The 24,765-nt window shown below is 39.8% G+C and overlaps 1 pseudogene; it reads right to left on the bottom strand.

Annotated features, from left to right (window-relative positions):
• Window positions 1-14,122: 14,122 nt before the first annotated feature.
• Window positions 14,123-24,316, bottom strand: LOC138847815 (vomeronasal type-2 receptor 116-like; annotated as a pseudogene).
• Between the last annotated feature and the right edge of the window lie 449 nt (window positions 24,317-24,765).

Below are 24,765 nucleotides of genomic sequence, written 5' to 3'. Positions count from 1 at the left end.
TCTTTGGGTCCCCTAATAATGAATCATATCATCCTGCAAAGAGGAATAGTTTGAGTTCTTCCTTCCCAATTTTTATCCCTTTCATTTCTTTTTCTTGCCTGATGGCTCTGGCTAAAATTCCCATAACTATATTGAATAGCAGTGGTGAGAGTGGGCATCTCTCTCTGGTACCAAATCTCAGCTTCCAACTTTACCCCATTCAATAGGATGCTGGCCATGGGTTTTTATAAATTGCTTTGATTGCATTGAGGAATGTTCCTTCCATATCCAGTTTGCTTAGAGTTTTCATCATGAAAGGGTGTTGTATTTTTTTCGAATGCTTTCTCTGCACCTATTGAGATATTCACATGTTTTTTTCTTCTGCAGTCTGTTAATGTGGTGTATCACATTGATTGATTTGCAAACATTGAACCATCCCTGCATACCAGGGATAAATACCACCTGGTCTGGGTGGATGATCTTTCTGATGTGTTGTTGCATTCTATTGGCAAGAATTTTATTGAGGATTTTTGCATCTAGGTTCATCAGGGATATTGGTCTGTAATTCTCCTTCAATGCTGCATCATTTTCTGGCTTAGGAATTAAGGTGATGCTGGCTTCATAGAAAGAATTTGGGAGGATTCCCTCTTTTTTGATTGTTCTGTAGTTTGAAGAGAATTGGAGTTAGTTCTTCTTTAAATGTCTGGTAGAATTCAGCAGTGAATCCCTCTGGTCCTGGGCTTTTATTTGTAGGGAGGGCCTTTATTACTGTTTCAATTTCTGTCTCAGTTATGGGTCTATTTACATTTTCTAAGTCTTCCTGGTTCAATTAAGGTAGGTGCATGTGTCCAGGAATCTATCCATTTCTAATAGATTTCCCTGTTTGCTGGCATACAAGTCCTTGTAGTAATTTCTGATGATTCTTTTTATTTCTGTGGTGTCTGTTGTTACATTTCCTTTTTCATCTCTGATTTTTATTGATTTGTGTCCTTTATTTTTTTAGTTAGTTGGGCCAACGGGATGTCAATTTTGTTTATTTTTTTAAAAAATTAGCTCCTCATTTGTCTGATCTTTTGTAATTTTTTTATTCAATCCTATTGATTTCTTCTCTGATTTTAATTATTTCTCTTCTCCTACTAGATTTGGGTCTGGTTTGCTGCAGTTTTTCTAGATCCTTGAGATGCAGTGAAAGCTCATCTATTTGGTGCCTTTCCAATTTCTTGATGTAGGCAGCTATTGCTATAAACTTACCTCTCAACACTGATTTCTGATTTTTCTTTTGATTTCTTCTATGACCCATTGTTCATTCAGGAGCATGTTGTTCAGCCTCTGTGTGTTTGCATATGCTCTAGGGATTCCTAAGTTTCTAATTTCCAACTTCATTCCCCTATGGTCTGAGAATCTGCATCGTATGATTCTAATTCTTCTGAATTTGCTGAGACTTTCTTTATGGTCTAGTATGTGGTCAGTCCTAGAGTAGGTTCCATGTACTACTGAGAAGAATGTAAATTCTTCAAGAGTAGGATGAAAAGTTCTGTATTTCTGTTAGATCCATTTGGGCTATAGTGTCATTTAAATCTTCTGTGTACTTGTTGATCTTCTGTCTGGTTGATCTGTCTATTTCTGAGAGTGGTGTATTGAAGTCCCCCAGTACTATTGTATTGGAGTCTAAATCTCCCTTTAAGTCCCTTAACAAATCTTTTAAATAAAATGGTGCCATGTAATTAGGTGCATATACATTGATAATCATTATACTTTCCTGTTGAATTAATCCCTTAATCATCATATAGTGCCCCTCTTTGTCTCTCTTAATAGCTTTTGTGTTAAAGTTTATTTTGTCTGATATTAAGATGGCTATGACCGCTCTTTTTTCATTTCTGTTGGCATGCTGTATCTTTTTCCAGCCTTTCATTTCCAATCTATATACATCTTTATTGGAAAGATGTGTTTCTTGTAAGTAACAAATTCATGGATTTTGTTCCTTAACCCAGTCAGTCAATCTGTGTCTTTTAAATGGACAGTTAAAGCTGTTAACATCCAATGTGACTATTGATAAGTAGTAACTTTGCCCTGCCATTTGCCGAAGATATTTTCTAATATATGCTTTGAACTTCCTGTGATCTTTTTCTGTGAGGTTTCATATTGATGATCGTGTTTCTGTGTTTCTGTGTGTAACACATCTTTAAGCATCTTTTGCAGGGCTGGATGAGTAGCAATAAATGCTTTCAATTTTTGTTTGCTATGAAAGGTCTTGATTTCACCTTCATTCACAAATGAGAGCTTTGCAGGTTATAATATTCTGGGCTGGCAGTTTTTTTTTCTCTTAATACATTGGCTGTATCTGGCCATTCCCTTTTATCCTGTAGGGTTTCTGATGAGAAGTCAGCTGTGAGTCTAATTGGAGATCCTCTGAGAGTAATCTGACATTTCTCTCTTGCACATTTTAGGATCTTTTCTTTCTGTTTCACTGTGGTGAGTTTGATTACAATGTGTCGTGGTGAGGATCTCTTTTGGTCATGTTTATTTGGGCTTTTATGAGCTTCCTGTACTTGGATGTCTCTGTCATTCACCAAACCCTGGAAGTTCTCTGCTAGTATCTCACTAAAAAGGCCTTCTAATCCTTTCTCTCTCTCCATGCCTTCACGAACTCCTTGAACACAAATGTTGGGTTTTTTAATTCTAATCTGTAGATTCCCAATAATAGTTTTTATATTTCTAATTTCCTCATCTTTTCTTTGGTTTGACTGTATACTTTCCTGTGCTCTGCCTTCTACGTGCAATATTCTCTTCTGCTTCACCCATTCTGTTTTTAAGGCTCTCTAATGTGTTTGTCATTTGATCTATTGAATTTTTCATTTCATTTTGATTTCTCCTCACTATCACACTTTCCTGTTCTACTAGATTCTTCCTTTCATTTTGACTCCTCCTTGAGATTTCATTTTCACAAGAGAGATTTTCTATCCTGTACAGTAAGGATTTATATAGCTCAAGCATTTGTTTTTGGAAACTTCTAAATGTTCTTATTAATTTTTTGAAATCTGTATCTTGCATTTTTTCCATCTCATCATCTTCATAATCTTGGCTTGAGGTGTCTTGTTCATTCGGGGGCGTCATAATGTCTTCCTTGTTCTGGTTTCCTCAGTTTCTGCGTTTGTTGCTTGACATTGTGGAGTTATTCTTTGGATTCTTTTTCCCTCGCTGTGGTTTCTTTGGATTCTTTTTCCCTCGCTGTGGTTTTTTTTTTTTTCTTGTTATACTATGCCTGTATTAAGTGGACTGTCTGTTTTGATGCAGCCTTAGAGGCTTGAGATGGGTGTGGCCAGAGAGCTCTGTTTGGTTCCTCAGGATTAAGGGTGTGCCAAAGGTGACACTCCCAGGTTAGGCGTGGTAAATCTTTTTTTTTTTTTTTTTATTCAGAAGGGAAGTAATTCCACACAGCTGAGCGGAATTAAAGGTACTCAGCTTCTGATCTCTGGCTCCTATGGGTATAACATTTGCCTGCTCTTTTCCAAGGACCACAGAGGGAATCTGTGCTGCTCTCAGTGTGAGCTCAAATTCTCCTGCAGTCTCTCACTGGGTTGCCAAGGTTACCGACTTGTAGCATCTCTGGAGAGTACTCACGTGAACTCCATGAGTTCTCTCACCCACAGTCTCTTTTTTCACAGTCTCAGTTCATTAGCTCCACACATCACACATTGATTAGGTCCTAATCTCCTATTATTTCACACACACACCTCCAGAGTCAGCTTGGCTGTGGGTGGGCACAGCTGTAAGGTCATGCAGCTTTTACGAATGACCAAAATGGCACCTGCTCTTTGTTTTGCTCACCTTTGAGAGGTAAGCGGAGAGAGAGAAACTCATGTTTGTACTGGTCCCTTTGGAAGAGGAGCAACTGGGACAGAATCCAGTACCCCGACTAAGACTAGAACCCAGTGTGCCGGCGCTGCAGGCAGAGGATTAGCCTATTGAGCCATGGCGCCAGCCACTAACACATATTTTTTTGTTTTGTTTTGTTTTGTTTTGTTTTATCTTTTATTTAATGAATATAAATTTCCAAAGTACGACTCATGGGTTACAATGGCTTCCCCCCCATACCGTCCCTCCCACACACAACCCTCCCCTTTCCCACTCCCTCTCCCCTTCCATTCACATCAAGATTCATTTTCGATTATCTTAATATACAGAAGATCAGCTTAGTATACCTTAAGTAAGTATTTCAACAGTTTGCTCCCACACAGAAACATAAAGTGAAAAATAATAGATGATTTTTTTAAATGATGATGAAATCAGATCAGACCTATTGTCATGTTTAATCCCAGTGAGAGTCAAGTTGGGAATTGATAATTTGTTTTTTGTTTTTTTTTTTTTACAGAAGATCAGTTTAGTGTACATTAAGTAAAGAATTCAATCGTTTGCACCCCCATAGAAACACAAAGTGAAATATACTGTTTGAGTACTTGTTATAGCATTAAGCCTCAGTGTACAACACATTAAGGACAGAGATCCTACATGACGAGTAAGTGCACAGTGACTCCTGTTGTTGACTTTAGAAATTGACACTCCTGTTTATGGCATCAGTAATCTCCCTATGCACCAGTCATGAGTTTCCAAGGCTATGGAAGCCCCTTGAGTTCTCCGACTCTTATCTTGTTTAGACACGGTCATAGTCAAAGAGGAGGTTCTCTCCTCCCTTCAGAGAAAGGCACCTCCCTCTTTGAAGACCTGTTCTTTCCACTGGGATCTCACTCACAGAGATCTTTTTGCCAGAGTGTCTTGGCTTTCCATGCCTGAAATACTCTCATGGGCATTTCAGCCAGATCCGAGTGCCATTAGGGCTGATTCTGAGGCCAGAGTGCTATTTAGGACATCCGCCATTCTATGAGTCTGCTGAGTATCTCACTTCCCATGTTGGATCACTCTCCCCTTTATTTATTCTATTGGTTAGTGTTAGCAGGTACTAGACTTGTTTATGTGCTCCCTTTGACTCTTAGTCCTTTCATTATGATCAATTGTGAACTGAAATTGATCACTTGGACTAGTGAGATGGCATTGGTACATGCCACCTTGATGGGATTGAATTGGAATCCCCTGGTATGTTTTTAACTCTACCAATTGGGGCAAGTCAGCCCGAGCATGCCCCAAATTATACATCTCTTCCCTCTCTTATTCCCACTCTTATGTTTAACAGGGATCACATTTCAGTTAATTTTCAACACATAAGAATAACTGTGTGATAATTACAGAATTAAACCAGTCATATGGAGTAGAACAGACAAAAAAAATACTATGAGGGATAATGTATTAAGTTGTCCATTAGCAGTCAGGGCTATGCTGATCAAGTCACCATTTCTCATAGTGTCCATTTCACTTCAGGAGGTTTCCTTTTTGGTGTTCAGTCAGTTGTCACCGATCAGGGAGAACATATGGTATTTGTCCCTTTGGGACTGGCTTATTTCACTCAGCATGATGTGTTCCAGATTCCTCCATTTTGTTGCAAATGATTGCATTTCGTTGTTTCTTACTGTGGTATAGTATTCTAAAGAATACATATCCCATAATTTCTTTATCCAGTCTACCATTGATAGGCATTTAGGTTGGTTCCAGGTCTTGGCTATTGTGAATTGTGCTGCAATAAACATTAGGGTGCAGACCGCTTTTTTGTTTATCAATTTAAACTCCTTTGGGTAAATTCCAAGGAGTGGGATGGCTGGGTCGAACGGTAGGGTTATCTTCAGGTTTCTGAGGAATCTCCAGACTGATTTCCATAGTGGCTTGACCAGTTTGCATTCCCACCAACAGTGGGTTAGTGTCCCTTTTTCCCCACATCCTCGCCAGCATCTGTTGTTGGTAGATTTCTGTATGTGAGCCATTCTAACCGGGGTGAGGTGAAACCTCATTGTGGTTTTGATTTGCATTTCCCTGATTGCTAGTGACCTTGAACATATTTTCATGTGTCTGTTGGCCGTTTGGATTTCCTCTTTTGAAAAATGTCTATTGAAGTCCTTGGCCCATCTCTTAATTGGGTTGTTGGTTTTGTTTTTGTGCAGTTTCTTGATCTCTTTGTAGATTCTGGTTATTAACCCTTTATCTGTTGCATAGTTTGCAAATATTTTTTCCCATTCTGTCGGTTGTCTCTTCACTCTCCTGACTGTTTCTTTTGCAGTACAGAAACTTCTCAATTTGATGCAATCCCAATAGTTGATTTTGGATTTGACTGTCTGTGCCTCCCGTGTCTTTTCCAGAAATTCTTTGCCTGTGCCAATATCTTGAAGGGTTTCTCCAATGTTCTCTAGTAACTTGATGGTGTCAGGACGTAGATTTAGGTCTTTAATCCACGTTGAATGGATTTTTGTGTAAGGTGTAAGGTAGGGGTCTTGTTTCATGCTTCTGCACGTGGAAATCCAGTTTTCCCAGCACCATTTATTGAATAGACTGTCCTTGCTCCAGGAATTGGTTTTAGATCCTTGATCAAATATAAGTTGGCTGTAGATGTTTGGATTGATTTCTGGTGTTTCAATTCTGTTCCACTGGTCTATCCATCTGTTTCTGTACCAGTACCATGCTGTTTTGATTACAACTGCCCTGTAGTATGTCCTGAAGTCTGGTATTGTGATGCCTCCAGCTTTGTTTTTGTTGTACAAGATTGCTTTAGCAATTCAAGGTCTCTTGTGCCTCCATATGAATTTCAGCATCATTTTTTCTAGATCTGCAAAGAACGTCTTTGGTATCTTGATTGGGATTGCATTGAATCTATAAATTGCTTTTGGGAGAATGGACATTTTGATGATGTTGATTCTTCCAATCCATGAGCATGGAAGATTTTTCCATTTTTTGGTATCCTCTTCTATTTCTTTCTTTAAGGTTTTGTAATTTTCATCGTAGAGATCTTTAACGTCTTTGGTTAAGTTTATTCCAAGGTATTTGATTGTTTTTGTAGCTATTGTGAATGGGATTGATCTTAGCAGTTCTTTCTCAGTCATGGCATTGCTTGTGTATACAAAGGCTGTTGATTTTTGTGCATTGATTTTATATCCTGCCACTTTGCCAAACTCCTCTATGAGTTCCAATAGTCTCTTAGTAGAGTTCTTTGGATCCTCTAAGTACAGAATCATATCGTCTGCAAAGAGGGATAGTTTGACTTCTTCCTTCCCAATTTGTATTCCTTTGATTTATTTTTCTTGTCTGATGGCTCTGGTTAAAACTTCCAGAACTATGTTAAATAGCAGTGGTGAGAGTGGGAATCCCTGCCTGGTGCCAGATTTCAGTGGAAATGCTTCCAACTTTTCCCCATTCAATAGGATGCTGGCTGTGGGTTTTTTATAAATTGCTTTGATTATATTGAGGAATGTTCCTTCTATACCCAATTTGCTTAGAGTTTTCATCATGAAAGGGTGTTGTATTTTATCAAATGCTTTCTCTGCATCAATTGAGATAACCATATGGTTTTTCTTCTGCAGTCTGTTAATGTGGTGAATCACATTGATTTGCGAATGTTGAACCATCCCTGCATACCAGGGATGAATCCCACTTGGTCTGGGTGGATGACTTTCCTGATGTGTTGTTTTATTCTATTGGCCAGAATTTTATTGAGGATTTTTGCATCTATGTTCATCAGGGATATTGGTCTGTAATTTTCTTTCAGTGCTGCATCTTTCTCTGGCTTAGGGATTAAGGTGATGCTGGCTTCATAGAAAGAATTTGGGAGGATTCCCTCTTTTTTGATTGTTCTGAATAGTTTGAGAAGAAATGGGATTAGTTTTCTTTAAATGTCTGGTAGAATTCAGCAGTGAATCCATCTGGTCCTGGGCTTTTCTTTGTTGGGAGGGCCTTTATTACTGTTTCAATTTCTGTTTCAGTTATGGGTCTATTTAGGTTTTCGATGTCTTCATGGTTCAATTTTGGTAGATTGCATGTGTTCAGGAATCTATCCATTTCTGATAGGTTTTCCTGTTTGCTGGCATACAGGTCCTTGTAGTAATTTCTGATGATTCTTTTCATTTCTGTGGTGTCTGTTGTTACGTTTCCTTTTTCATCTCTGATTTTATTGATTTGGGTCTTTTCTTTTTTTAATTAGTTGGGCCAATGGGGTGTCAATTTTGTTTATTTTTTCAAAAAACCAACTTCTCGCTTGGCTGATTTTTTGTAATGTTTTTTTGGATTCAATCCTGTTAATTTCTTCTCTGGTTTTAATTATTTCTCTTCTCCTACTAGATTTGGGTTTGGTTTGCTGCAGTTTTTCGAGGTCCTTGAGGTGTGCTGAAAGCTCATTTATTTGGTACCTTTCCAATTTCTTGATATAGGCACCTACTGCTATAAATTTGCCTCTCAATACTGCTTTTGCTGTATCCCATAAGTTTTGATATGTTGTGTTGTTGTCTTCATTTACTTCCAGAAAGTTTTTGATTTCTCTTTTGATTCCTTGAATGACCCAGTGTTCATTCAGGAGCATGTTGTTCAGTCTCCATGTGTTTGCATACTTTCTGGGGTTTCCTGAGTTGCTAATTTCCAGCTTCATCCCGCTGTGGTCTGAGAAGCTGCATGGTATGATTCTAATTCTTTTAAATTTGCTGAGACTTGCTTTATGGCCTAGTATGTGGTCAATCCTAGAGAAGGTTCCATGCGCTGCTGAGAAGAATGTGAAGTCTGTAGATGTAGGGTTGAATGTTCTGTAGATATCTGTTAGATCCATTTGGGCAATAGTGTCAATTAAATCTGCTGTTTCCTTGTTGATCTTCTGTCCGGATGATCTGTCTATTTCTGAGAGTGGAGTATTGAAGTCCCCCAGTACTATTGTATTGGAATCTAAATCTCCCTTTAAGTCCCTTAACATATCTTTTAAATAGACCGGTGCCCTGTAATTAGGTGCATATACATTTATAATAGTTACATCTTCCTGTTGAATTGAACCCTTAATCATTATATAGTGTCCCTCTTTGTCTCTCTTAACAGTTTTTGTATTAAAGTTTATTTTGTCTGATATTAATATGGCTACACCTGCTTTTTTTTGGTTTCTGTTGGCATGGAATATCTTTTTCCAACCTTTCACTTTCAGTCTGCATGCCTCTTTGTTAGAGAGATGTGTTTCTTGTAGGCAACAAATAGTTGGGTTGTGTTCTGTGAGCCAGTCAGCCAAACGGTGTCTTTTAACTGAAGAATTCAGACCATTAATGTTCAATGTGACAATTGATACGTAGTGACTTTGCCCTGCCATTTTCCCAGAAATATTTTCTAGTATATGCTTTGAGCTTCCCATGCTATTTTACTGGTAGGTGTTCTTCCTTTCCCTTCTTTCATATTGATGGCCATGTTTCTGTGTTTCTGAGTGTAGCACATCTTTAAGTATCTTTTGCAGGGCTGGACGAGTGGCCACAAAGTCTTTCAATTTCTGTTTGCTATGAAAGGTGTTTATTTCACCTTCATTCACAAATGAGAGCTTGGCAGGATATAATATTCTGGGCTGGCAATTTTTCTCTCTTAGCACCTGTGCTATGTCTCGCCATTCCCTCCTAGCTTGTAGGGTTTCTGATGAGAAGTCAGCTGTGAGTCTGATTGGAGATCCTCTGAGAGTAATCTGGCATTTCTCTCTTGCACATTTTAGGATCTTTTCTTTATGTTTCACTGTGGTAAGTTTAATTACCACGTGTCGTGGTGAGGATCTCTTTTGGTCACATTTATTGGGGGTTCTATGAGCTTCCTGTACTAGGATATCTCTGTCCTTCTCCAAACCTGGAAAGTTCTCTGCTAGTATCTCACTAAAAAGGCCTTCCAATCATTTCTCTCTCTCCATGCCTTCAGGAACTCCTAGAACTCGAATGTTGGTTTTTTTAATAGTATCCTGTAGATTCCCAACAATATTTTTTAGATTTCTAATTTCCTCTTCTTTTCTTTGGTTTGACTGTATGTTTTCCTGTGCTCTATCTTCTAAGTCCGATATTCTCTCTTCTGCTTCACCCATTCTGTTTTTAAGGCTTTCTAATGTGTTTGTCATTTGATCTATTGAGCTCTTCATTTCATTTTGATTTCTCTTCACTATAACACTTTCCTGTTCTACTAGTTTCTGAGTTTCATTTTGACTTTTCCTTAAAATTTCATTTTCACGAGAGAGATTTTCAATCTTGTCCATTAAGGATTTCTGTAGTTCAAGGATTTGCTTTTGAAAACTTCTAAATGTTCTTATCATAAATTTTTTGAAATCCGTATCTTGCATTTCTTCTATCTCATCATCTTCATACTCTTGGCTTGTGGTGTTTTGCTTATTTGGAGGCATCATAGTGTCATCGTTGATCTTGCTCCCTCTATTTCTGTGTTTGTTACTCGGCATAGTTAATTCTTTTGCGTCACTGTGCGTTTTTTTTTTTTCTGTGTCCGTGTTAAGTGGACTGCCTGCTGTTGGAGGAGCCTTGGAGGCTTGAGATGGGTGCGGCCTGAGAGCTCTGCCTGGTTCTTCCTGCTTAAGGGTGTGCAAAGGTGACACCCTCAGGTTATGTGTGGTAAATCTCTCTCTTTTTATTTCTTTATTGATTTTATTTATTCAGGGGGTAAGTAACACCGCAGGGCAGGGCTGTGCAGAATTGATGGTATTTAGCTTCCAGTCTTTGGCTCCTCTGGACTCCCACTGGGTTGCCTAGGCTACTGAATTGTAGTGACTCAGTTCCTTAACTCTCCCCCATTGATATGTAAATCCAGAGAGGAGGCCTGCTCTTTGTCTCTTGGGAATTCTTCAAGCCTTGCAGCCTTGTAACCTTTGCAAGGTTAGGGGGAAGAGAAACCCCGAAGCTTTTTTTTTTCCTTCTTTCCGGTAGTGAGTTTGCTGCACTTTCCGGCCCCCCTCTAGATTCTGACCCCCGTTTCCCCACCAATGTCTCGGGTTATTGAGCTCACCTCCCCTTCCAGCGCCGATGTGTGGACTCGGAGCCCTGAGCGTCCCAAGTCTCCCCGCTGTTGTCTGTGTGGCATACACTCCCCTTGGAGCACTGGCGCGCAGACCCTGGGGCTTCTGCGGCTCGGTCCCGCGACTTGGCTTCCGCGCAGTGGGCGACCTTATTCTCCCAGTAGGTCCTCCGATTCACGGCTGCTCCATCCAGAAGGGTTTCCCCTGCAATTTTTTTTTGGTTCTATTTTCTGCGGCTACCGTAACTCCCCTTTTATTAAACTAAATTTTCCCGGACTATCGGTGCGCGCCCTCACTATTCCGCCATCTTGGCTCCGCCCTCCAACACATATTTTTAAAAGGTTACCAAAGAAAGAAAATTTTCGAGGACCAGGAAGCATTCTAGAATGAAGATGGTTCAGAATGCCTGGACCAAAACATGTATTTATAGCCCTGGCCTATATTCTTGCAGAACTATGGTCTTCTTGCTTATTTGTTGAACATTTTGTTTGTTGGAGCATTAAGTCTTTGAATATAATGCAAACTAAAACTATGTTATCACAAAAATAACAAAACAAATATTAGGTTCAGCAAAAGAAAAAAAGAAAATAAAACTGCAAAGCAGAATGATGAAAATCAGGGTGGCACCATGGCTCACTTGGATAATCCTCTGCCAGCAGCACTGGCATTCCATATGGGCGCCATGTTCTAGTCTCGGTTGCTCCTCTTCCAGTCCAGCTCTCTGCTGTGGCCCAGCAAGGCAGTGGAGGATGGCCCAAGTTCTTGGGCCCTGTACCCACATGGGAGACCAGGAGGAAGCACCTGGTTCCTGATCAGCATGGCATGCCAGCTGTAAGAGCCATTTGGGAAGTGAACCAATGGAAGGAAGACCTTTCTCTCTCTCTCTCTCTCTCTCTCTCTCTCTCTCTCTCTCTAACTCTGCCTGTCTAAAAAAAGAATGATGAAAATCAGTAAAATGGAAAACTACACTTTAAAAAAAGGAATGAAAGACGCATGCTGCAATGTGGATGGGTTTGGAATCTGGATCCAATTGAATGAAGCTACACTCCTATGCCACATACTGATAGAAAGCTTTTTATTTAATAAATATAAATTTCCAAAGTACAACTGTTGGATTATAGCGGTTCTTCCACCCATACCCGACCTCCCATCCCCAAACCATCCCTGCTCCTATTCCCTTTACCACCCCATTCTTCATCAAGATTCATTTTCAATTATCTTTATATACAGAAGATCAACTCTATACTAAGTAAAGAGTTCAACAGTTTGCACACACACACATGCACACACACAAAGTATAAAGTACTCTTTAAAGACTAATTTTACTGTTAATTCTCATAGTACAATACATTAAGGATGGAGGTCCTACATGGAGAGCAAGTGCACAGTGACTCCTATTGTTGATTTAACAATTGATGCTCTTATTTATGACATTGGTGATCACCCAAAACATTTGCCATGAGCTGCCAAGGCTATGGAAGCCTCTAGAGTTCACAAACTCTGACCTTATTTAAACAAGGCCATAATCAAAATGGAAGTGCACTACTCCCTTGAGAGGAAGGAAGGAAGGAAGGAAGGAAGGAAGGAAGGAAGGAAGGAAGGAAGGGAGAAAGGAAGGGAGGAAGGAAGGGAGGAAGGAAGGAAGGAAGGAAGGAAGGAAGGAAGGAAGGGAGGGAGGAAGGAAGGAAGGAAGGAAGAAAGGAAGGGAGGAAGGAAGGAAGGAAGGAAGGAAGGAAGGAAGGGAGGAAGGGAGGAAGGAAGGAGATGATTGGTTGCATGATATGAGGTCATGGGAGTTAGAAAATGACTACTAATGCAGAAATTTTTATAGAGTGATGAAGATGCATTCAATCCACAGAGAAGACTATTGCACAAATGTGAACACAGTGTGCACAATCTGAATGTATAAATCCAACTGATTTGAACAATTTAAAAATGTTTCAATTTGGCTGTAAGAATTTCACATCAATCACACAGCATTCTGCCCCCATATGCTATTGGAAAAAGAAAAATTAAAACAAGGGAATAACATAACCAGTATTTTGACTGAAGAACATAGTTACTGAGTCATTCACATGTGCAAATCAATATCCCATGTATGTGTGATAAAGATACCATTTCAAAATAGCTCAACAATGAGTATTTATTAAGATTTTTTTGGAAAACAGGGTATACCCACAGTGGAATACTGCATGACCTACCACCTCCTGTATCTAGGAAAGAAATCTCACTTAAATCACAATGCCAACAAATAAATGACAAACATTCAATAGCCAGGGCAAACAGAATGTGAAGCATGTTAATTAGATGTCTTAGCAAATAAGAACACTTACATTGTCTGCACATTGATAAATAAATAGAAAATAATTCAGTCTCCACCATTTCAGGGATACCTATTAAATATAAAATAACATTGCTGGGGACAGGCGCAGTGGCTTACTTGGTTAATCCTCCACCTGCGGCACCAGAATCCCATATGGGCACTGCGTTCTAATCCCAGTTGCTCCTCTTCCAGTCCAGTTCTCTGCTGTGGCCCAGGAGGGCAGTGGAGGATGGCCCAAGTGCTTCAGCCCTGCACCCACATGGGAGACAAGGAAGAAGCACCTGGCTCCTGGCTTTGGATCAGGCTAGCTGCGCCAGTAGCGGCCATTTGGGGGGTGAACCAATGGAAGGATGAACTTTCTCTCGGTCTCTCCCTCTCACTGTCTGTAATTCTACATGTCAAATTAATAAATAAATAATCTTTTTAAAAATTAACCTTGTTGTTGTAGCCTTGATGGCCATCAGAGGTTTCATTTAAAGCATGATTCATTTTTTACTCAATTTAAAAATTTCCCTAAACTCCATTACTAACTCTGAGATGGAGAGAAACAGAAGGTTAGTGATAGAAACCAAGAGACCTCCTATTCGATGCTTCACACATCTACACCCCCAATGCTTGTACCTGGGCTGAGGTTACAACCAACAACAGGGATTCAGACCCTGGATTTTCACATAGGTGCCAGGACCAAGTTACATGAAGATTCACCACTTCCTTCCGAGGGCCCCCAGGACTCAAAAGTCCAGGTCAGAGGCCAAAACCAGAGCCAGAAATAGATGCCATGAGCTCAGATTGCTAGGCTAAACATCCAACTAACAAGTCATTTATAAAGGAAAAATCCATTTTAGCTCCTTCATATATCTGGATTGCTACTCAGCCTGCATTCTTGGTCCTAAACCCTGAAAATGTGACAGGAAAACAAGTGGAAATTTTTAGGATCCCTTAGAACTTAGTCTTTTCTGTAAGCCTTTCAAAGAATTCCTTTCTGGTCTTAAGAGAATAATGTAGCACTTGGGGAAGAAGATGCAGCCCAGGAGCCCTGCACTGGAGGCCAAGATGGAGAAGACCTCCACGGCCACCATGACCTTCCCCTTGGTGCTGTGGTAGACAGGCAGGAAGGTCACCCAGACACTGCAGAACACCAGCATGCTGAATGTCAGGAACTTGGCTTCATTGAACGTGTCAGGCAGATTCCTGGCTAGGAAAGCCACAGTGAAGCTTGCCAGGGCCAAGGAGCCCAGGTATCCCAGGACACAGTAGAAGGCAGTGGTTGAACCCTTGTTGCACACCAGGATGATGTGGCCATGCTCAGAGTGTGCATCTGTGTCAATAAAGGGAGGAGAAGTCCGAAGCCAGATACCACAAAGAACCAGTTGGATCAGGAAACAGATAGGAATGACAGAGTTAGAAGCTCCTGATACCAGCAATCGCCTGATAGTTCTTCCAGGTTTTGTAACCTTGAAGGCAAGAATCACAGTGATGGTCTTGGCCAGCACGGTGGAAACAGCCACAGTGAACACAAGGCAAAATGCTATTTGCTGGAGGAGGCAGGTGGCTGTGTTGGGACGGCCAAGGAAGAGTAAGGAGCAGAGGAAGCACAGGAGGAGGGCAATGAGTAGGATGTAGCTGAGGGTCCTGTTATTGGCCTTGACGATGGGAGTGTCTCGGTGCTTCACAAAGACCCAGAGGACGGCAGCTGTGAGGACAGAGAAGCACAGAGCCATGCAGGTCAGAGCCATCCCCAGAAATTCCTCAAAGCCTAAGAAGGTCACCAGTTTCGGGAGGCAGTGGTTTCTCTCCAAGTTTGGGTACTCGTGATCTGCACATGGGATGCATTGTTCTGCATCTGTGGGGAAAAGCAAGATTCACGTTTCCATTTCACAATTTGCTCCTTTTTCCCTGTTCAGGAAAAGGGTCATAGTGAGTCCATCCTGCTCTGATGCATACCAAGAAACACTAAAGGATATTTCTACATTCCTGACCAAGGGAGAATGCTTATCTCCTGTGGAAGAAACTGTTTCAAGGAAGCTCCTTTGCACATGGGGCTCTGTGGTCTCATTCTGTCACTCTGAGTTTTTTTTTAGTGTTTGAATTTCTATAGAATGATGAATTTCCTGTATTTCATATGGGCATGAGATTCTTCCAAGCCCTCTTCTCTACAGTCCCCAGTGTCTTTCTCAGGAGGAGCCTTAGATTCACATGGGTTAGAATATTTTTCTGGGGTCATCATTGTTAAGGTTTTTCTTACTTTTCCTCAGATGTTGACGACGTATATAAATGATATCTGATTCCTGGGACCTCTATAAATTTTTTCAGTACTCTAATTTCCTGCATGGACTCACCTTTTCATTCTTTCCATATAAATATTGTGATACTGTGATTGAATGTAAGAGAATTGTAGCTGGTTGTCTTTCTGAGGTAATATAGCCGTAAGTGGTATTTTCATGATGTCACTGAAACGCACTCTTGTTAACCTGAAAGCATGGCTTTTTCACCTTTTTAGCTCATGTGAACACCACATTGGGCACCACATTGTCTCACTTGAAGTAATGCACTTCTGCTGCTACAGCATGAGAGAAGTCATTAAATACAGGCCAGTTGGGGAATATGTTTCTTTTAATCAAATGTCCATTAAACAAACAAAAATAGGGTCAGTGTTGTGGCATGATAGGTAAAGCCACGACCTGCAATGCCAGCATCCCATATGACATTGTTTTGTGTTCCAGTTGATCAATTTCCAATCCAGCTCCCTGCAAATAACCTAGAAAAAGCAGCAGAAGGTGGTCCAAGTAATTGGGACACCCACACCCATCTGGACAACCCAAATGAAGCTCCTGGCTCCTGGCTTCTGCCTGGCCCAGCCTGGGCCATTCTTTTCCTCTGGGGCATGAGCAATTACATTGAGGCTCTCTCTCTCTCCTGTTCTCTGAATCTTTGATTTTCAAATAAAATAAATATTTTTTAAAAGCAAAAAAAATGGTATTAGTAGAACTACACTTGCAGTAAGAGTCCTACTCAGTTTTTATCCTTGGTGTTCATGCAAGAATACAAGCTTCAGGGAATGAAGTTGTGATGTAGGAGGAAAAGCCACAGCCTGGGATGATGGCATCCCATACAGGCACCAGTTCATGTCCTGGCTGCTCCTCTTTTAAACCAACTCCGTGCAAATGTGCCTGGAAAACCATCATAGGAAGGCCAAATACTTGTGCCTCTGCAAAACCTGGAAGAAGCTCTTGGTTTCCAGCTTTGGCCAGGCCCAGTTCAGACCGTACAGCTATCTGGGGAGTGAATCTACCTGATGGAAGATCTTCTCTGTCACTTTTCTCCCTCTCTGTTATGCTCTCCCTCTCTCTGTAACTGACATTGAAATGAAGAAATAAACATATTTGTGAAAAAAAAAGAAAGAGAATATAAGCATCTATAAAAATTTGAGGAATTCTCTCTTAAAATTCTTTTCAAGGTGTACCCTTTACTTTTTATAGAATATGTAGGTGCTTCTGGCATCTGGCTCAGAGATGCACTAGACACACATATGCAAATGTACATTGTACAATGGGTCAGTGTATGACACATTAATTTTCTTTTTTCACTAACTTACTGCATGTTGATTATTTTCACAAAACTTAAAGTCTTTTTTTGTTATCATCTTTTTACTGGAAAATATATAATTTGTTTGAAGTAACTGAAATGAAAACAATTCTAGAGCTAAGATTATGTGAACTGAAATATCCTTTCAGAAGAATTCAAATTATTATAAATATATTTATTATACATTGAATAGTGAAACTATTTACCAATGAGACTTAGTACATTTTCACATTTCTCAAAACAATTGGCTTTGATATTTAACATTGCTTAAATGTTGGCCTTTTGCAAAGGTTTTTTTGTGTTACTAAGTTGGATCATTTTTAGGATGCTGTATCTCTATATTCACCTTGTTTGTTCTCTTACTAAATTATAAACATTCAAAGGACAAAGTGGTGGCATTCGTTATGTGTACTGCACACCATGCACAATGTCAAAGATGTAGCACAGAAATTAATACAGTATTCCCATCACAATTCATGTGAAGTAGAACCCTGCTCATCAGTTGTGTATGGAAAAGTTTTTATTTCAAGCCCTTTAGAAATCCAAAGGGAGCCTTAACAAACACAAATATATTTCTTGTGTAGACATTAGGTCTCAGATTGAGACAGTCTCCTCCAGCACCAGGTGGGAAAGAAGGATGCCAGATAGAATCAGTGTCAGAGTAGAACTAGAGAGGATGAGCATCACCAGACAACAGCTTACACATAATGAGATGGTGATAGTGAGCATACAACAACGGTATGGAAAGAGTGAGTGAAGGTGTGCATGGAGAACAATAGGGCACTCTGATCCCAATGCAAATATTCTTGGTTTCCTTTTTATCAAGAGATAGTTCAGAGACTGGAGTCCTCATAGGTCAGTTCTAGGGTTTTTACCTGTATGATTGGAAATGTCTCTCTCTGGACAAACAACACAAGTATAGCAGCAAACAGGTTTTCCTTCCTGTGGTATTTTCCTGAATCCTGGACCACACCTCTGGCTACACAAAGACTGAGGAGTCTGAGGGGGGAAGAGAAGTGATGGTCATTGTTTTATATGTCATTAGGCACTGTGATAGGATGACTCTATTTGCCTCATCACCCCCAAGGTCATCACTATGCCCTCCCTGATCTGTATCTCCTTGATTTTACCTAGACATCCAATTTGGAGTTTCTATGATTCTCATCCCTGGTTTATCAGCTGTCTAGCAAATATTATGGGGTACCTGATCACTTTAATTTCATTCATAACCACATCTATGCTAAGCATTTCTTTCTTTCTTGAATTGCTTCCTGTGAAATCTTTTCCATTCAGCTTTTAATGTGGTAATTATTTTGAGAACATGCTTCTTTCCTTGATTGAGTAGATTTTACATGCCAGAAAAAATATCAAAAAATCAGAATGACTAGGTACAGTTCTGAATAACTACCTAGGAAAAGACAAGCCCACACAGAAATGGTGAGGAATGTTATAAACCATGGATTGTGCATTGATCTACTTCTGGACTTCTAGACCCAGGGAGAGCAGCAATTCTAGATTACCAAAGATTTGTAATATAATGTACAACAGCTGTATAAAACAATAACAAAATTGTCTGGAGTATTTAAACAGCACAATAATGATAAAATTTTTTATCACAGCTAAGAGGTGCTATTCAGAAGAAAAACCGAACTGATTGGCAAACACAATGAAAATATAGAAAATGGGAATAGTTTCTACAAATACATGATGGATAAGTCCACTCATAATTTATTTGTATTCATACTGCATCAAAACATAATATTGACTCTCACCATATGATTAAAATATCACTATGCTTATAAATATATATCTAATACATGAAGTTTTTTCACGTTATATAAATAAAAAAGTTGAAATAAAATTTTGGAATTTGTGTAGACATGCATTTAGTAATTTTATGTCTACATATTGATCTCTATCTCTATTCCTTAACATTGCTCTTTCTAGTCACTCAACCTTTGGATGCATAAATATGCCCAGAATAAAAACAACAGTATCTAATACAAATGTGCACTTCTAATACACACTGGCTCATATATGTGTAAGCAATACCATATCTTTTGGAGCCAAGATGTGAAATGGGAACTGAATGCTTATTTAAAGTCTCACACATAATATCCTCTCAGACTCTCCTCAGACCCTCTGTAGGTATCCAATATTCCCATGAATTCACACCTCCATGAATGCAACAGGCCATTCTATCATTTCTTCATTGAGGACCAAGCTTTGATCATGTTTACTCTCAGAGGAAAACTCCCCGATTTTAATCAGCAACCGAAATCCAGCAGGAAAGTTCACAATGTTGTGGATATCGTAGTGTGCCATATGGAATCTCACTTCATGGAAGGAAACATCCTCCCCAGCACTGTTGGTAAATTGGATTTCCCTCAGAAGTGGATGAAGCTGGAGGGGAGGCACAATTGAAAAGGGAGAGAACATTCAGATTAGAGGTGGGAGGTGCACATGTACTGAGAAATCCTTGTCTCCCCTCCTCTCTATTTTCAGAGAGTCTATTTGGTGGAGGCTGACTTTGTCTGAATGGTCCCCACATTGTGGGTTCAAGTAATGAGAATTCTGCCTCTTCCCTATTAGAATGATGGGGAGTATCTGAATCCAAACAGAGAAATCACAGGATGTGTCCCACAGGGTGGCTGACCAAGAACGATTGGTTAGAGGTTTAGGAAAGCTCATCTTAGTTCTTCCACATGAGAACAACATCGCTTTATATGTGAAATACTTTGATTGTTGTGATGGTTCTACAGGATAGTACACTTCTAAAAGTTTAACCCATTCCCCCAAAAAGAATGATATCTGTTCTTTGGCAAAATAATGGATGCAACTGGATACCATTATTCATTGTGAAATGTACTAATTCCATAAAGAAAATAGCATATAGTTTTTTTGGTAATAGGTACTACATAATATAGAATGGAAAAAAATCCACAATGTATAAAAATGAAACTGACATCTCTGGGTTTGATTTGATTTGTTTATGACCCATGTGTAAATTCCTGTGTAGCTGTGGTATTTCTACTTTTCACTTCTGGAACATTATGATTTGTGTGGTATTAAACCCTACTTTTCACTTCTGGAACATTATGATTTGTGTGGTATTAAACCTGTGATTAAAAGTTAATTGAAATTAAAAGGAAATTAGTAAAGGAATTAGAGGGGATTAAGGTATGAAAGGAAAAAACAATGGTTATCTTCTTAGAATTGTATCAATGAGCCAGCACTGAGGCTCAATAGGCTAATCCTCTGCCTGTGGTGCCGGCACACCGGGTTCTAGTCCCGGTTTGGGTGCCAGATTCTGTCCTGGTTGCCCCTCTTCCAGTCTAGCTCTCTGATGTGGCCCGGGAGTGCAGTGGAGGATGGCTTAAGTCCTTAGGCCCTGCATCCCCATGGGAGACCAAGAGAAGCACCTGGCTCCTGGCTTTGGATCAGCACAGCGCGCTGGCTGCAGCAGCCATTGGAGGGTGAACCAATGGCAAAAGGAAGACCTTTCTCTCTGACTCTCACTGTCCACTCTGCCTGTCAAAAAAAAAAAAAACAGAATTGTATCAATGAAATACATGAAATCTGTTCTTTTATATCAGTAAATTTCTCTTTAATTTAACAAAATTTAAGCTGACCTTGTGGTGCAGCAGGTGAAGCCACTGTGCACAGTGCCCAGCAACCCTTTGAGTGCTGGTTCAAATTCCAGCTGTTCTACCGCTGATTCAGCTTTCTGCTAATGTTCCTGGGAAAGCAGCAGATTAGGGTCCAAGAGCTTGGGCCCCTGCGCTCACATGGGAGACATGGTTGAAGCTTCTACATCCTGGCTTGGCTTGGCCTAGTCCTGGTCCTTGCAACCAGTGGGGAGTGAATCAACAGATGCAAAATCTGCCTTCTCTTTCTTTCTCTGTCTCCCTCTCGCACAGTAACTTGGTTAAACGAATTAGAAATCCAAGCATAATTTTTCTTAATAAACATTTTGCAAAGTCTGCTTGTACATCCCTGGCTGAACCTGATTGTTCTAAAATTTAAAAATGTGTATGTTTTGTATGTGCAGGTCCATTTGTATAGCAATTTCACCTCAGTGGATTTTAACAGTAATATGCAAGATTTTTATTTGACTCTCTGCACTTTGACTTTTTTGTTGAGAATACAGGTACCTTTTGAGATGATAGGGGAAATATTTTATAACCAAAAAGATAATTAAGAATACCCTGATGGTAGTTATGATCTGAACAGTGTGTACTAGCCCTTACTTTCTGAGTCTCCTGATGCCTTTGTGGGATGACCAATTCTTTAAACAACCATCATCATGTCTTCACTAACGTGAACCAAGAACTTCATAAATAACAATAATCTTATCTTTGTAAACATTCTTGGCCAATATACTTACTTTTCTAATTATGAGGCTACCAAATCACAGCTGATATGTCAATTACTATTGTACATGAACACAGAAGTTACATAGACAAGTAAACATGCTGATGTCCATTTACATATATATATATATATATAGTATAGATTATATGTATTTCTTCTGTGAGACATTAAATTTATTTGATTTACTAAATAATTTGATCAGTATATTTTTCTGTACATGCATGGAGATGTTCCTAATTGTGTTCTACAATGGGTATTAGATTTATGTGAGCCAGAGTTAAAATCCAGACAAATCCATGTATATCCCAGTGGGTGTACCCTGTGCTTATGTGCATGCTTAGTGATCTTGTATATAATAATAGGTTCACAGCCCCTCCTGACTGCTTGTGTCAGGTTTTCTGTATGACATCACTTCCTGGGTTAGAGTCATTTTATGATATAACGTTGACCCCACTTCTTCTATTTTTTTTTGTTTGTTTACAGGCTAAGTGGACAGTGAGATAGAGAGAGAGAGAGAAAAGTCTTCCTTTTGCCATTCGTTCACCCTCCAATGGCTGCTGCGGCCAGGGCACTGTGGCCAGCGCACCGCGCCTATCCGAAGGCAGGAGCCAGGAGCCAGGTGCTTCTCCTGGTCTCCCATGGGGTGCAGGGCCCAAGCACTTGGGCCATCCTCCACTGCACTCCCGGGCCACAGCAGAGAGCTGGCCTGGAAGAGGGGCAACCGGGACAGAATCCAGCGCCCCGACCGGGACTAGAACCCCGTGTGCCAGCGCCGCTAGGCGTAGGATCAGCCTATTGAGCTGCTGCACCGGCGCCATTGACCCCACTTCTATTTTCCCCATCAGCATCTCAGAGAGGGCATGGGCTACAGCGTACAGCATTATAGAGGAGATATCTGCTGTGGGAAACACCATAGTCCATATTTCCTGGCTTTGCAATCATTCCAAAAGAAAATATAGTTTTGATCATTACCTTCTTCCTAGTCCTTGTAATGAGCTGTATTAAGATATTTTGCAGCATTTCATTGTACGATGAGAAACATTATTCTTCTATGATCTGTCATTATAGAGTCTGAATTGAAAATGTTACGTGGAGCTAAATTCACTCCTTAGAGAAAGGACAGTCTCTTCAACAAATGCAGACATTTGGATTTCCACATGAGGAGATTTGAAATCTGATTGCTACCTTACACCCTATACAAATATTAATTCATCATTTTTCAAGGATCTAAGCCTAAAACCAAAAACCATCAAACTACAAAGGCAAGCACTGGGGAATCACTGCAGGACATGTGCATAATTACTTGGATAAGACCCCAAAAATACAGGCAATAAAGGTGACAATAGACACATGGGATTACAAAAGACACATTCATCAAAGTGAAGATACAACTTACAGAATGGGAGAAAATATTTGTAAAATATTCATCTGATAAAGTACTAATCTCCAGATTGTAGAGGGAGTTCAAGAAACTTAACAACCACATTAACAACATTCCTAGTAAGGAATGAACTTGGGCCGGTGCAGTGGTCCAGCAGGTTAATACCCTGGCCTGAAGCGCCAGCATCACAAATGGCATTGATTGGAGACCTGGCTGCTCCACTTCCAATCCAGCTCTTGTTATGGCCCGGGAAAGCAGTAGAAGATGGCCCAAGTCCCTGGGGCCCTGCACCGCATGGAAAACTCAGAAGAAGCTCCTGGCTCCTGGCTTTGGATTGGCACAGCTCCGGCCATTGCAGCCAACCAGAGAGTTAACCATAGGATTGAAGATGTCTCTCTCTCTCTCTCTCTCTGCCTGTCCTCTCTCTGTGTAATTCTGACTTTAAAATAAATAAATGAATCTTTAAAAAAAAGAAATGAACCAAAGACATGAATGGGCATTTTTCAAAGGATGAAATACAAATGGCTAAGAGAAACATGAAAAGATGCTCAGGCCACTAACCATTAGGAAAGTGCCAATAAAAACTACAGTGAGATTTCCATGAATATTATCCAAAATGTGAAAAATAACAAAGCCTGGAGAGGATCTGGAAAATAAGTACCTCAATAAATTGTGATGGAAAAGATTGTAAGCTGGTACAACCATAATGGAAGATAGTAGAGTGATTATCAGAAAACCAATACTAGTTGTACCATATGGTCCAGCTGTCCACACCTGGGAATGTATTCAAAGGAAATGAAATCAGCACATGAAGTAATCACCTATACTCCCATGTTTATAGCAGCTTAATGCACATTAGCTAAGATGTGCAATCATCTAGATGTGCATCAACTGATGACTGGATGAGGAAATGTGACATATACACATACATATATACATACATGTACATATATATAATAAATGCACATATACATATATATATATATATACATGTATAGTGGAATATTATTCAACCATAAGAAAGAATACTTGAGATTTAAAATCGGAGATCATTACAGTAAATTATATAAGCCAGACCTAAAAAATATCAGTTTTTGTATTATTTGTGCTAGTTAATATATAGAGTATAAAAATGTGTGGATGTCATATCATTGGCTATATAATATTAATATTGCTTCACTGTATCATATCATGTTAATGACAATATTCTCCTCTTTCACATGTTAAAAAAGTTGAGTTCACATGTTAAAAAAATTGAGTTGGGGATACTGAGCTCCTTTGGGATGCTAGTAATGCTATGCACTGAATTTGGGTGTTGATTATGAGTGTGATACAACAACAAAAACTCATTTATCTGTAGATTATGTGCATTTCTTAGTATATATACTGTCTTTAAATATTTTCAACATGTTCCATAGCAGAAAATGTTTTCTAAAATGTTCAAGAAGAGATAACAAATCCTCCACACACAGATAACTATTACAGATGTATCTATGCCCAGTCTGTTGTGAAAGAACCCACTCTCCATTATACCTGATCATGGCAATCTCAACATGAAAACATGTACATGTGGACTTGCAATAAAAATACCTGAGGATGCCAGCAGGTGTTCAATGCATGTCCTGTTCTGGGAGATGTTTACCTGCCATGGAAGAATCCTAGGTTGAGCTGCATCTGCTGGAGATCCCTTTTCTATTTGCTCTGAAAGCATCTTATGGAGGGCATGGGCCACTGCATACACAGCATTGTAGATGAAATAGCTGGAGTCAGATATGGTCAGCATGTCAATGTGTCCCGGGAAAAACTCAAAAGAAGCATTTGGTGGGCAGACTCCAATTGTTCCACAAAGTGACCCAGGAGGTATGCAGTGAAAAGCATGAAGCCATAGTTGACTGAGGAAGAAATCTTCTGGGTAGTGGGAAGGGTCAACTGTCCTGACAAAATGTTTGAGGCCAGGGATTTCTTCTTTGTAATGTGAAAATGAGAAGCCTCCATGGAAAGAGTGCAGCATCTGTTGTGTCTCGAGCAGAACAATCTCCCACTTTGCAGCCATGATCCACACCTTCCCCAGGGTTAAATAGTATTTGCTTAGAATTTCCATGGTGTAGAGACTCCTCACATCACCATATAGAATATGCACATTTGCTGATGAAATTCGGATCTCCGCTAGGAAAGATATTTCAGTTTTTTTATACCTTTTCTTAGTGTCAGGGAGCTTTATTGCATAGGCCA

This window comes from Oryctolagus cuniculus, chromosome 16 (assembly GCF_051225735.1).
Source record: "Oryctolagus cuniculus isolate XC-2025 breed Fujian yellow rabbit chromosome 16, ASM5122573v1, whole genome shotgun sequence".
In the NCBI taxonomy this organism is placed as follows: Eukaryota; Metazoa; Chordata; class Mammalia; order Lagomorpha; family Leporidae; genus Oryctolagus; species Oryctolagus cuniculus.
The sequence above is the reverse complement of the archived record's forward strand: the minus strand, read 5'-3'. Positions and strand labels throughout refer to the sequence as shown.